At 57.0% G+C, this 12,700-nt stretch overlaps 2 long non-coding RNA genes across 2 annotated transcripts; both read left to right on the forward strand.

Annotated features, from left to right (window-relative positions):
- The first annotated feature begins 3,636 nt into the window (after window positions 1-3,636).
- On the forward strand, window positions 3,637-4,729 carry LOC136017163 (uncharacterized). Its single transcript, XR_010613851.1, has 3 exons — window positions 3,637-4,035; window positions 4,317-4,524; window positions 4,615-4,729. It is a non-coding gene; the product is annotated as an uncharacterized LOC136017163 (long non-coding RNA).
- Window positions 4,730-7,001: 2,272 nt separating this feature from the next.
- Window positions 7,002-8,865, forward strand: LOC136016881 (uncharacterized). The gene is made up of 3 exons (XR_010613736.1): window positions 7,002-7,654; window positions 8,040-8,383; window positions 8,660-8,865. It is a non-coding gene; the product is annotated as an uncharacterized LOC136016881 (long non-coding RNA).
- The last annotated feature ends 3,835 nt before the right edge of the window (window positions 8,866-12,700 follow it).

The raw sequence follows: 12,700 nt of genomic DNA on the forward strand, positions 1-12,700 counted from the left end.
TCCCTATGCCAAGGCCACTGGCTGGATTTTGATGAACATTTGAGGGTGCTGGGAAGCTAAATCCTTTGAGTCTCCCAAAGGAGCCTTGAGTCCACAAAGTGATAAATGTGCCTCCGTTGCTTGGGGTGGTATAGATCACATTGCGTATTTTGAGCATCACCTTTTCCTGGGGTTTAATCCTCCCTCACCTCTAACCTGGAACACTCGAGTGGTCTGAGAGGTGGAAACAAATCCTTCGCCTAGATGCAGGAGAGGAAAGGTGGGAAGGGAGGTGGGAAGAGAGTGTTAAGTTGCCTGGAGAGCAGCTCCAACCAGAGAGCTTTTGAAGTCCTTCTGAGCAGCGTGGAGCTAAAGCTCTTTTCCTATCGGTTTTCCTATCTTTTTCGGGTATAACATGCTCAACATCTCCCTGAAATACAAGTTTCTACTTGCTTTCATACCGGATTATACTTGGTTTCATTGACTAAGTTGTATCAAAGAGTCAGCCTGAATCAAATCCTCCCAAGCACAGGAGGAAAGGGAAATTCCCAACTCTGCCACAGATGCCTTGGGGATGTCTCTCACCCTGACTCGGTGCCACCAATTCCTATTGCAATGCCATAAAACCTTCTCAGAAGCTGCTTTGTGGGAGCCTGAACCCACCTGCCTGTGGCTCTGGGCAACCTGACCTCGGTCATGGTGGCCCTGCTCATTGCAGGGGGTTGGACTAGGTGAGCTTTGAAGGTCCCTTCCAACCCAAACCATCCCGTGATTCTCCGGTCTTTGCTTGGCACAGCTCAGGGAGCTTTGTGCTTACCTCTGCTATGGCACGGATGGACACCCTTTTGCAGTTGAGAGCCAGACCTCCTGACCTCCTCTGGGGTTGCTTGTCCCTTCAGCCTCGTGGTTGGCTTGGTGCACGTCCCGGCTAATGCTCCAAGTGCTACGGTTCTCTTTTCCTTATCCACTGCAGGTCCTGATTGCCCCAATAACAGACAAAGGGCAGACGTGGAGGGACATCTACCTGCCCGGAGAGGGGCACCTCTGGATGGACACCAACACTGCCCGTGTGTTCGATGGAGGCACCGTCCTCAGGAACTACTCTGCTGGCCTTGCAGAGGTGCCGGTCTTTGTGAAGACCTCCTAACTCCAGCCTGAGCTCTGGGGCCTCTCTCAGAGCAGCGCTGCCCACACGCGCTCGCTCTTCCCTGAGGCTCTTCCAGCCTATTTGCACGGTTCCAAGAACCTTTGTTACCACTGTTATCTTAGCAAAAGCCCTTTGAATCTTTCCTTACTTGCTGTTGTTCTACGAGAGGAGATGCAGCTTTGGCACAAAGACACGCTCGTGTGCAGTGCTGACCTCTGTGTTCCCAGGGTTTGCCCAGGGCTGTGGCTGTGTGTGAGCTCAGGTGGGCACATCCGGCATTTCCAGGTCCCTGGCACCGCGCTCAAAGATGCTGCCTTGGCCAGAGGGTGCATTTCCCAGACCAGGAGGTAAATGAACATCAGCTTATACCCGATGGGATGCTTTGTGTTTGAAGACAAAAGCATACGCGGAGAAAACTGACTGTGAGAGCTCTCTTCACGCTCATGGGCATCACGTGTGCTAAAGCACTACCTGCTTCTCTCAGCTGATGCTGGGTGTACGGTCCCCCAGGGCAGTCTTTGGTAGCAAGAGCCTGACTTTCAGGATAACCAGGAAAATTGGGTGAATTCCAGGTCTATTGGCAGCAGGTTTCTGTTGAACAGAAGTAAACTTGGCCAGGCAAAGAAGTGGCTCTAATTGGTGTGGCCAGACAGGATCGTCATCCACCTTGGAATACAATCGCTGGTGCTCAGCACTGAACTCCTGTGGGCCCCAAAGAGGGCTCTTCATCATCTGAAGATGATGGTGGTGGTTCTTTTTCCTCTCAATTATTCCCTGCAGTGCAACATGGATCCGGCATGACCGGCCTTCTTCCACCCAGCAGAAACCATTCCATAGGCAATCCAGACATCCCACATGCTGAATGTACATTTAGGGAGACGACTAGCCTCTCTGATAGCCCGAGTTATGGATTCATGGGACGTTAACATGTACGTTAATGGGGTGAGTTCAAAGGCTGGTGTTTGAGGGCAGGAGGAGGTGGTAGCTGGGACTGAAGTGGAGAGCAAGGCTGTGATGCTGGGCTTGGGCACATCCAGCCCCAGCGATGGACTGCATCAGCACCTTGGATTGGTGTGGAAATGCTGCTCTACCAAGCTGTGGCTGCTGGAGAATGCAATTCAAGGTGTACCAGGTCCTCCCAAGCCCTTTTCCCCTGAAAACACCCGGAGTGAGGGCAGGAGATGAATAACGTTGATCCAGGTGTGGAAGCCAGAGAAGTGAGAGGGGCAAAGGCCGGGATGTGGGAAGCCCCTCAGCTCCTTGTCTGGTCCATGGAGGTACAGGATGGGGCCAGGGCGATCACCCAGAGGAGGAGGAGGAGGCTTGATGGGGCAACCCAAGGCACGCCTGGAAATGTCAACGTACCCATGACGGCTTCTGAGATGTATGAGGAGGCACAGACTGACCACAGGAACCTCTTGCCAACTGTAATAGAGAACTTATTTGGAGAGCAGTCAAGCGCTGGAACGGGCTCTTCAGAGGGGACGTGGAGGCTGCATCCTTGGACATCACCGAATCCCGGCTGGACGCAGCCGGCTCCAGCAGCGGCTGCTGGGGTCAAACGGTCCAGCGCCGGGCACGGCTGCGCTGGCCCTGCCAGGACCGCCTCCGGCTCCTGGAGGGGCCTCTCCGCTGCCGGCGCTCTCCTCGCCAGGGGGGGACCGGGGAGTCCAGGGGGGGGTGCAGAGCCTGCTGCTCGGACCGGGCCCTCCTCCTCTGCCCCCGGGCCTGGCCCCTGTGCCTGCGGATCCGGTGCCTCACCCCGGGCTGCCGCCGGCTCCTCCTCCTCGAGTTGCCCAGGACGGCCCCCTCGGGCGGTAGACCTGGCCCCGCGTTGTGGTCAATGTCCCAGGCCCTGCTCCGGAGCCGCCTCGCGGCCCGCAGCGATCTCCAGCCCCGCCGCGACCATCGGCGGTTGTTGCGGTGCCACCTCCGGGACCTGCTCCTGTTCCTCGCCAAGCCCCGGCCCTGACCACGGGCACGGGCTCTTGCGGAAGAGCCGACACTCCCGCGGCCGGCCGGACACGGCCGCCTCCCGTCCGACCGGCGGCGCAAGGCTCTCCCGCTGCCCCCTTCGTGGTCCTCATGGAAGCGGCCGTCCCGCATGGGGAAGATGTGTTTAACGGGCCCCCGCCACCTTGGGCACACGGCTCTCCTGCGGGCCCACTCCTGGATGCAGGGCAAGCAGAAGCAGTGCCTGCAGGAGCTCAGGCAGGCTTCGCTGTCGGGGGGTTCCTGGCCCCTCGTCTCCTCAGACGCATCCATCGGCGCCGCCCGGGCCCCCGCCTGCTGTTGGCAGGGGAAGAGCTGCCCCTGCCCGAGTGCTCCCCGTCCGCCTCCTCCCTGCAGACCAAAGCCATGCGGAGCTCAGCCCTGCCCGGGGGGCACCCCCGGCCCGAGGCAGGGAAGCCCCAGGAGGTGCCCGCGCTGCCTGGAGCGAGCCAGGGCCCATCCCGGGGCAGGCGAGCGGCACCGAGGGCACCTCCGAGCGCTCCCGGGACTCACCTCTCCGGCAGGAGCAGGGGGCAGGAAAGCGGCTCCCGGCCTGGCCGAGAGGGCAGCGCAGGGGCTGGGGGGGGCCAGGTCGGGAGCGGTGCCCCGGGCCCTGTCCGGCGGGTGCCCAGGGGCCGGGATCCTTCGTCCCCCCGCAGCGGCCCTGGGACAGCGCCGGGGCCCCCGGGGCTGCCCCGCGCCTCCAAAGGGGCGATGTCGGCAGCGTCACAGTGGCCCCAGTGACATCACCGGGCTCCGGCCTTCAAAAGCAGACGCAGGCTCCAGGGCAGAAGGCTCCCGTTGCCGAGCGCCCCGTGCCGGGCTCCCCAGGGAGAGATGCAGTCTTGGCAGAGGGAGAGACTTGGACCCGTGGCACAGGGCCACGATGCCCATGGGGCTGACTGGAGCTGCTCCCCGTGAGTAAAGGCTGGGAGGCTGCACAGGGGCGCGCAACCTTGCACAGTTTTCCCTCAGGTCTCTTAATGGCCAGGCTGATGGGGAAGGGGAAAGGGAAGGAGGAGAGGAGGAGAAAAGGGCGCAGCACACAACTCTAGAGCAGTTCCATTGGAAGGGGCGGGCAGCAATCCCCGTGTCCAACAGCCGACCACATCGGGGCTTGTCCAGAAGTGAAAGCACATTCCATTGCAGCTCTTTCTCTTGGATGTGATGCTCCTGCTCAAACCTTTGCTCTTCCCAGGGGACGACAGTGCCTGACCCCTCCGAAACAGGCAGGCAGGAACTGGGAGCAGGGGAGCAGCGTCCCTGTAATGCACACACCCTGCTGTGCCCTGCAGTTCGTCTGTGTCAGGCCCTGCACAGCGGCTGACGCCGACTGCTTCCTCCGCCTCAGCATCCTGATCCTGGCTGTGGGGGCCATCCTGTTCATCACCACCCGACAGCGAAAGGTAGGGGCTGCTCAGAGCCAGGGGTCACTCGGGGTGGGTGCTGATGAGGTCCCACCCAGCAGGCCCCTGTGCTCTGCTCTGTTCCCACAGGGTGACAAATGGAGCTGGCAATGGTGGCAGCGAGCGGCAGCACCGGAGACACCAAAGAGCCCCGCGGGTCTTCCCTGTGACCCAAGGGATACCTGGGCATGGCCCCAGTGCTGGACGGGGCAGAGCAGGGCCCCTTGGGGCAGCCTGGCCCCAGTGCAGGCAGGCAGCCCCTGGGGGCCCTGGTGTCCCCAGCCCCATGGCTCAGGGCCCCCTCCCTGTTTCGCCTGTGACAAGTGTGGGATGCTCCCCAACTGTGTGCGCTGCACCGAGGCTGCCCTGGAGCTGCAGCGAGGGATGCTGTCACCGCCGCTGGGGATGGGCTCAGTGCCTGCACAGGACCACGGCACCTGGCAGGCAGTGGGGGGGGACCTGTGGGCGCCGCGGAAGCGGGGCTGCCTCTCCTGCCACCATCACAGCTCCTCCAGCTTCTCCACGAGCCTTGGCAGCCCTGAGAGCCTGACGGATGTCCGCCTGAGCCTGGACACGGGGACCCCCGTGCCGCGGGGCTCTGCCTCCTCCCGTGGGTCCTTGCGTGCTGATGGAGTCCGGTCAGCACTGAAGATGCACGTGGCCAGGAAAAGCTTGGAAGTGAAGCTGGAGGCCCTGCCCGTGCCAGTGCAGCTCTCCCAGGAGCAGGCAGTGCAGCAGCGGGGCCGCCGTGTCCTGCCAAAGCTCATCCGGCCCGGGCAGAGCCAGCCCTTGCCACGCTACAGGACGTGCCCCTGGATGCAGGCAAAGGCAGATGCCATCGAGGACACCATCGAAGACGAGGAAGTCCAGAGGCTGTGGGAGGACTCCAACTGCACCGAGGAGCTCCTGGATCTGCTGAAGCCGTGCCCTCCAGCACAGCTCCCTCAGGAGCACAGCACGTGGGGAGCCCGGGTCTTGGGTCAGGCCGGCACCATGGGGCAGCCCACGGAGGGACGGCAGGAGCTGCCCAGCCAGCACAGCCTGAAGCCGCGTCTGCACACTGCTGGTGCTGCCGTCTGCTTCTCCAGCCAAGCTCCAGCCCCAAGGACCGGCACAAGTGAGAGCCTCCTTCACCCGCATGGGCAGCTACCGCAGCGGGAGCCGTTCCCGTGGCCTCTTGGCTCATCCTCAGCCCAGCCAGCCCTTCCCAAGCCAGACCACAGGGAAGGGGAACCCGCAAAAGGACCAGCATCAGCTTCAGTCCCGCGAAAGAGAGATGTCAGCCTTCAGACCAACCTCACCACCACCCAAGGCAGGCGGGAGGCCAGCCCTGTGGAGGCGAGCCAGCCTACTGCTTCGGTGGCTACTGTCATCTCCCGGCTGGTGCTGAGCAAGGAGGTGCACAGCAAACTCGAGGCACACGTCGCAAGGAAATGCCTGGAGATGGAGCAGCGCCAGCCCCCGGCAGCTGCGCGGGACTCCACGGCCATGCACCAGTCCCTGCCCAAACGCCTTTGGGACAGGGCTCGTGGCGGCGGCCCCTGCCTCAAACCGCGGTGCCAGACAGCCCAGGTCGCACCGCAGCAGCACCGGGCACCCCTCGCCTCCCGCCCGGTGCCCAGGTCCGCGCCCCAGCAGCAGGAGGTGACCCCGGCGCCGCACTCCCGTGCCCCGAGGCTGCAGCGCTACCGGGGCCAGCGCGGCACAGAGCGGCCATGGGCGCAGTCGGCGCCCGCGAAGGAGCCAGGTGGGGCAGGGCTGCAGGCCAGCAGCCAGCCCCTCGCACCCATCGCAGCCCCCCCAGCACCCAGCACCTCCCTGAGCCCTGGCAGGAACGCACCCAGCTGCCCTGAGGCACCGAGCTGGAGCAGGAGGCACATCCTGCCCGAGCTGTTTTTGAGCATGATGGAGAAGGCCGATAGCTGGAGCAAGAAGACAGATGTGCGAGAGAAGAAGGGTTAGATCCTGGCGAGGGATCCCACCGCGACCAACATGCCCAGGGACACAGAAGGCCCTCAAGGTGGTTTCTGTGTGCATGATGAGGGGCAGTGGGACGGTCCCAGCAAACAGCATTGAGCCCGTTCCACTGCTCCAGCTGAATCCACAGCAGAAAGCCCTCAGGTGGGGCCTTCAAAGTGGCCCTGGGAGGGACAAGGATGGGAAGACGAAGGGCAGGGACTGCGGTTACGCACCCAGAGTCCAAATAAATCCTCGTTCTAGCCCGAATGTGGGAGCTGCTTTCCGGGCCCTCTGAGCGGGATGTGACTGCGGGCTGGGCAGGGCAGGAGGGGAAGGTGTGGTAGTTAGGGTTCGGCGGTCGGAAGATGTCGCGCTGCACGGAAAGCTAAGAAGATAAAGCCCCTCTCCCTAGAGCCAGTAACGCTTGGTTTGTGATGTAAGCAGACGGAAACGACGTTGTAAACTCAGGATATATAACGCTGTATTACCCACCAATAAACACCATTTGCCATCCACCACATTGGTGTCTGTGAGCAGATGGCCCGAGCGGCCTGGATTTGGTCGCCGTGCCGTTCCTGAGATAGGTCGTCAAGTGAACGAAGGCAACAAGGGGTGCCGAAACCCGGGAACGGGGTTTCGGGAATCGCCTGGACGGGTGAACGGCGGCCGGAGCGGCAGGACCAGCCCGGCGGGGGGGACGCCCTCGGACCAACAAGGAGGATGGAAGCCCTTGGGAAGGTCGTATCGCAGTTACACCGTCAGTGGGGTATTGATTGCAAACCTAAAGATTTTACTCTCGCAGTTGCGAGGCTTTTGCAAACTGGGGTTATTGCCCAGCCGGTGGATATTCTCCACCCCGAAGTGTGGGATAAATGTACTAAAGCGTTGGCCGAAGAAACGGTGTCTTCGGGTGGTGGGTGTTATAAATTGAGACCACAACGGATCATAATCCAATTAAAATTTTATTAATTATAGCAAGTAGAATATGAGCAAAGACAGCGCTGGACGACAGGGGAGTCTGCGCTCCGCCAACTGCCGCTTTAAATATTTCAAACAGCCCCTTTTTATACATCTTTACTTCTTTGTTCATGAAATAGTGGAAGTACTCTGCGCATGCTTCAGTGGTTGTTAGGGGGTAGTTTCCTGCCTCCTGGTGATCGATGAGACCAAGGTGAGAAGTCTTCCTCCTTTGATCCTTCATCCATATGTCTTTGCAGGGAGTTGTTAGTCTTATCTCTGCCAGTTCCTGGGACATCTTGCGGCTATCTTATCTTGGCCAGCTGTGTTTTATCTCTGTCAGTTCCTTTACATTTGGCTTAACATATATCTTAATAAACAATACACTAGTCTATAGTTTCTCACACGGAACATCTTATAGCTATCTTTAGGCAACATCTACTATGTTTGCATAAGCGATAAGCGATTGCGGTTGGCGACTGTTAGTCTATGTAAGCTGTGTCCGGGGACTGTTTGAGTAAGCAATTTCATACTTTTTATTGCCTAACCTTTACATTGGGCTTAACATAAATCCTAATAAACAATATCCTAATTTATAGTTTCTCACAGCGGCAGAGAACTGTTTGTTGGCCACCCCGAGACTGGGAGTCGGGGCGGCCACGCAGACTTTGCACCCCCCAGACGGTGCTGGCTGTCTTGAGCCCAAAGATCACCAAGAGGGCGACCCGCCCCCTCGGCCGGGCCCCGCCACGTTAACGGGGAGGCAGAATCGAGAGAAATCCCTCTGGGCCGGGCTGGCCGAAGAAGCCAGGGGCGCCGCGGGGAGAGCGGGGTCTGAGGCAGCCTGGGCTGGGCCGCCGCCATAGGGCCCCAAGATGGCGCCGAGCAGAGAGGCGGAGGGCGGGGCGAAAACGCCCGTGGCGGGAAAAAGGAGAAAGCGCCGGTATCATCAAGGGCACGGCACGGGGAGGGGGAGGGGAGCGGGGAGGGGAGAAGGAACGGGGGGGGGGAGGGAAAGAACGGGGGGGAGGGAAGGAACGGGGGGGGGGAGAGAAGGAACGGGGGGGGGGAGGGAAAGAACGGGGGGGGGGGGGAGAAGGAACGGGGGGGGAGAAGGAACGGGGGGGAGAGAACGCGGGGGGCACCCCGATAAGGGAGGAGAGCGCGAGTGAGGGGCAGAGAGCGATCGGAGCGGGCACCTGGAAAAATACCCTCGTAGGGAGGAAACGGCGATGGACAAAGGGGGAGGACTCCCCCTCACGGAGCCGAGGAAAATAAAGACTGCTTGCGCCGCCTGGACCCCATCGCCCAAATCAGCGTTCCCGGTGCGGGTGACAGATGGGGGGCAGGGGGTCTACTCGCCAATAAATCCAAAAGATATACAAGCGATTGTTAAGGCAGTCGCAGATAAAGGGCTTAATTCTGCCATGGTCTCCACCCTCAGAGATGGTGTTTTTGGGGGAGATGACATGCTCCCGTTCGATATAAAACAAACTTGTAAAATGATTCTTGACGGGGCAGGGATGATTGTTTTTAATCAAGAATGGGAATACAACTGTATAGCACAACTAGCTCAAGTAACCGGGGCGGGTCATCCACTACACGGCTCCAGCCTGCAGTGATTAATGGGTATAGACCCAACAATGATCACCCCCCAGGCACAGGCCCAGGGCCTGCGGCCCTATGAAGCAATGACAACTACCCGTGCAGCCAGAGAAGCTATTCGTGAAGCTTCTAGAGTCGTTGCCAAGCCATCGCCATGGTCTACAATAAAACAGAATGAAAGTGAGAGTTTTACACAATTTGCAGACCGCCTCCAGGCAGCGGTCGACTCCTCGTCCCTGCCTGCGGAAGCGAAAGGCGCAGTTGTCACAGAATGCTTACGTCAGCAATGCAATTCCACAACCAAAGAAATTGTACGATCATTGCCGGCGAGGTCAAGCATTGCGGACATGATTAAACGTGTCGCAAAAGAAGAGCAACTGTCCCCGATCCAGGCGGCTGTCCACACCACGATGGCTAATATGATGGTATGTTTTAAGTGTGGCTGGGTGGGTCACATTGCACCAAACTGTCCTCAGTCGGAAATGCCACCAACAGCGCCCCCCCCCACGTCGGAACCAGCCCAGAGGATCGTGATGGGCCTGCGGAAAGAAAGGGCATTTTGCTAAGGAATGTAGATCTAAAACCTAGGGAAACGGGGCGGGGAGAGGACATTTGGGCCGCGCACAGTCCTCTCCCATTTGGGACATGAGGTGCCCCAACTGTGCCAACCCCAGATGGGGCGAGGCACTCCCAAACCCATTACCCCCTCAAGAAACAACCAGCTTTATGGTCCAACCGACGGTTCAGCCAAATCTGTCCCTACCCCAGGGTCAACAAGGACCAACCCCTGGGAGCGGGACCCCAGGGTGGCCCTGGCAGTGAACTGTGATAACCCCCCAGTGGTGTGGGGGGTCTGTTCCCTCCATAATGTCTTATCTGGTACCACCATCAGTGTCCCTTTCCTGATTGATACTGGGGCAGATGTCACCGTTATCCGTGAGACGAACTGGCCCCCGTGTTGGAAATAGAAAGACGCCCCTATGGTGGGTGGAGTGGGGGGATTATCCCGAGCTCGGAAGAGCGCCCAACTGATAGCAATCACGCTTCATACTGAAAAAGGACCGGGGAAAACAATTACCCTTTTTCCATATGTCAGGAGTCCCACCCCTGTTGGGGAGGGGAGCTTTAGCCCTATTAAAAGCCAAGGTGACAAATTTATAGCAAGGGCCACTGCCACACACCCGCTTACGCCAATTAGATTGTCATGGAAATCATCCGATCCAGTGTGGGTCGAGCAGTGGCCCCTGTCTAAGCCTCAAATGGATGCTCTTCTTGAGCTAGTTGACCGCGAACTACAACAAGGTCATATAGAACCTTCCACCAGCCCATGGAATACCCCGGTCTTTGTTACACCCAAGCGGAATGGTAAGGGATTTCGCCTCCTTCATGATCTGCGTGAAGTAAACAAAAAATTCGAGCCAACGGGTCCTGTCCAAACGCTGTTGCCCATGAACTCTATGATACCAGAAGGACAACCTTGTGCTGTCCTTGATATTAAGGACTGTTTCTTTTCGATACCTCTGCATGAGGAAGACAAGGACCAGTTTGCTTTTTCTGTTGTATTCCCAAACAGCCAACGCCCCAACCTACGTTTCCAATGGAAAGTGTTGCCTCAAGGAATGACCACTTGCCCACTATTTGCCAGATTACAGTGGACCGGGCGTTGATACTGGTTCGGCACAGTGATCCAACCACGACCATCATTCAATATATGGACGATATCCTGATTGCCGCACCGTCAGGAAATCAGGTGGACCAGCTAGTATCAATGGTTTCGGAGACTTTGAAAGTAAGCGGGTTCAATGTGTTTGTAGCACATACACCTGGGAATACCTGACCCAGCATATCTTCAATCTGACTTCTCCCTCGACATGATTAGTGATCAAAATTAAGCTTTAACATCTCTATATACTGTTGGTCCTTTACTTTTAAAGCGATCTCGCCTCCTTTGGAAGTACCAAATCTCTTCCCAAAAGAGCTTTTGGGGAGTTAGGCATATGGATGCCCCATTGTTTTCCCAATTGATATTTTAATAGTTTGCAAAAATAAGCCTTTTCACCTTGGCCAGTCTCCCCTTTTATCATCATATTATCATCTCCAGAGGCATTAAAGCTTTGTTTAAAACTGAATACGTTGCGCCCGTATCAACCAAAAATTCCATTTCCCTTTTTTTTTTTCTCTTTTGTCCCCTAGCTCCATTGTAACCAGTGGATCTGCTAGGGAAGATTCCCCTGGTCCTGTCAGCCTAGTTCCAATTCAGTCACCCGAGCCACCCCATGGCACTCCCACCAGGGCAGTCTCCCTCCCGGCGTCCAAACTCCTCATAGCACTCACACCGATCCGGTTCCACAGAAGAGGAGGTCACTCCCCCACTTCTGTCCGACGTTCGTCCTCCACCAGTTTCAAAGCAACCAGCGCAGCCGTGGCTGTAGCACGACCCAGCTTTTTCTTTTCTACCTGTTTCCAATTAATATACACTCGCCATGCTTCCTCCTTCACTCCCATCCACATTTATTCATCAACCCTTCAATCCCGTCTGTCAACATGTCTGTCTGCCCCAGCACCCATCCCATGCTCAAACACAGGAACTTCGGGAGCTCCCCTCCTTTCCCCCTTAGTATTTTTCACAGGTGCTCACCCTGCTCTGCAGGGGTTACAGATGCCTGCCTCTGCAACAGCACTTCTGGTTTAACCCCTTCTTAACTCTGAATGTGAACGTGCTGCTTGTTGCCAGTGACAGCAATTTCCTCCTCCTTATCAATACCTGACAGGACAGAGGCAGAGGGTGCTCCTCTCGGGGGTACCTGCGATACATACTTTTCTTGATTACTGTCCCAATATCACAGGCTGAACAACATCTCTCCAGCTTAGATTTTTGGTTTTCCCTGTTCTTTTCCAAAACCAAAATTAGGGATCTGGCAGAGTTGTATTAATTTCACATTCTGTCTGCCACTCCAGGTGCGTTCTTAAAGTGAAACATATCTGCATCATCGCATTTTCTTGGCCACCTCAAAACCAACATAAATTGTAAAAAAAATGTATTCGAATTCAGAGTTCCAATTTTAAGCCATTTTCCTGATTTTCCAAAGTATATAAAGGCCACCATTGGTTACAGTATTTTACCAATGTTTTCTTGTTTACCGAGCCCCAGAAGAACCTCCCAGTTCTTTCCAATGTGCCAAAATGTAACCCAATGGGCTTTTCTTCAGAATTCCCTTGTTTTGACCAGCTCCCATTTCAAACAATCTCTTACAAATCTCTATAGCTTCTCTTTCCCAGTGCTCTGCAAATGCACTTAAAATATGAGAGCACCTACACACAAGTTTTATGATATTCTCAGGGGATTCAGTAAGATAGTATCTCTGGGTTCTGCAGATCAACTCCCCTGTCGTTAGAACATGGTTTCAGTTCCAGCAAAATTTACACTGCCTGTCCTGGTTTTGAGCAGCAGCAGTCATTTTTCTCCTTCTTAGGAGCTAGTACAGTGCTGTGTTTTGATCTTTTGGCCTTGGAGCAGTGGTGATAACGCCGATGTTTTCAGTTGCTGCTCGAATGTTTGGTGTGGCCAAGGACTTTCTGAGCCTCATGCTCTGCCAGGGAGGAGGGGAGGCTGGGAGGGAGCAGAGACAGGACACCTGACCCAAACTGACCAAAG

This window comes from Lathamus discolor, chromosome 6 (assembly GCF_037157495.1).
Source record: "Lathamus discolor isolate bLatDis1 chromosome 6, bLatDis1.hap1, whole genome shotgun sequence".
NCBI lineage: Eukaryota > Metazoa > Chordata > Aves > Psittaciformes > Psittacidae > Lathamus > Lathamus discolor.